The sequence below is a fragment of the Sardina pilchardus genome, chromosome 16, assembly GCF_963854185.1.
Source record: "Sardina pilchardus chromosome 16, fSarPil1.1, whole genome shotgun sequence".
NCBI classification, from domain to species: Eukaryota; Metazoa; Chordata; class Actinopteri; order Clupeiformes; family Clupeidae; genus Sardina; species Sardina pilchardus.
In genome coordinates this window covers 27,263,421-27,264,231 of record NC_085009.1, presented here as the reverse complement: position 1 = coordinate 27,264,231, position 811 = coordinate 27,263,421, and the positions used below count along the sequence as shown (strand labels likewise).

Genomic DNA, 811 nt, shown 5'->3' with positions numbered 1-811 from the left:
AATGAATAGTATGATGCGTTGTCTATGCGAAAATAAAGTCTGTTGCGCTTAAATCGCTCTACAGTAGTTTATCGCTTTCCTTGATGACAGCTTCTAGCTGTCAAAATTAACAAGGCTCAGCCATCACACAGGTAGGTCATGCTCTGGAGATGCATACCTTTAGAGACAACAGTCCATTATAAAGGAGGTTATTAATAAGAATACAACCTGTCTGTTTATCTTGTTTCATAGATTCTCAGACTTATAAGATTGTCAGAATGTAAAACATTTAAATGAAGGTCAATACGTTTAAATTAAGGTATATCGGTGATATCATATGTCCGCTGTTCCTTCATAATAAACACTGTCACACTTTTTAAAACTATTATAACTTGTGTAGGCCTATCAGTGGATTTCGAACATATTGAACACACATTTAAAAAAAAAAAAAAAAAACCTGAACATTTTGCTCACTCTTACCGTGAGGTTAAATTGTCATACCATTACATCCCTACATACATACAGGAGCACTGTAGCCATCTCCCATTGTAAATGTAAATGTCTGTGTGAAATGGAGGAAGTTCTGCTCAGGGTAATTAACTGTCTGTGAATGAGAGTGCTGTATGAGATCTGACTGGGGCAGTTTGGGGGAAACCCCGGGAACAGAGTGGGGCATTAACAGGAAGGAACGGGGTGGACACGGGGCAGAAGGCAGCAGAGGACGGCAGAGACGACATCACACAGGTAGGTCATGCTCCGGAGATGCATATGGACCCTTTAGAGACAACAGTTTGTTATAAAGGAGGTTATAAATAACCCGAATACAACCTGT

General features: G+C 39.7%; 1 protein-coding gene across 1 annotated transcript in view; it reads left to right on the top strand.

Annotated features, from left to right (window-relative positions):
- The first annotated feature begins 703 nt into the window (after positions 1 to 703).
- LOC134059976 (macrophage mannose receptor 1-like) overlaps positions 704 to 811 on the top strand; it is a 4,720-nt gene continuing 4,612 nt past the window's right edge. The window contains exon 1 of the mRNA XM_062516542.1: positions 704 to 723. The gene's annotated coding sequence lies outside the window, so the exon portion shown is untranslated. The remainder of the gene's footprint in view (positions 724 to 811) is intronic.